The following is a 395-nucleotide window of genomic DNA, read 5'->3' as shown; positions in this document are numbered from 1 at the left end:
GGTGACCGCCTGGGAACACCAGATGCTGTTGGCATTTTATCATATGACCTAAATATGTTATCCCTTTCTTTATCACTTTTAACAGCTCCTCTTATATTTGTATATAGAAATCAACTGAAATTATACTTCCATCAACAAGAAATGGAATAAAAGTTATCGCCGTCAGTTTGCGAAAGAAGGATAAACAGAAAACGGATAGGGAAATCTGTTGGCATTTCATTATATATGCTAAATTTGACTGACATTTCTTAAGAGTTTACAGTAGCTCGTTTTATATTTGTATAACGAAATCAATGGAAATCATGCTCCAATCGATTGCAAAACAGTTAAAATAAATTCACCTTCAGAAACTGGGGAGAGAGTAGACAAAAAAAATGATAGAATTATTTTAGGGT

Source organism: Penaeus monodon, chromosome 30 (assembly GCF_015228065.2).
Source record: "Penaeus monodon isolate SGIC_2016 chromosome 30, NSTDA_Pmon_1, whole genome shotgun sequence".
Taxonomy (NCBI): Eukaryota; Metazoa; Arthropoda; class Malacostraca; order Decapoda; family Penaeidae; genus Penaeus; species Penaeus monodon.
The sequence above is the reverse complement of the archived record's forward strand: the minus strand, read 5'-3'. Positions refer to the sequence as shown.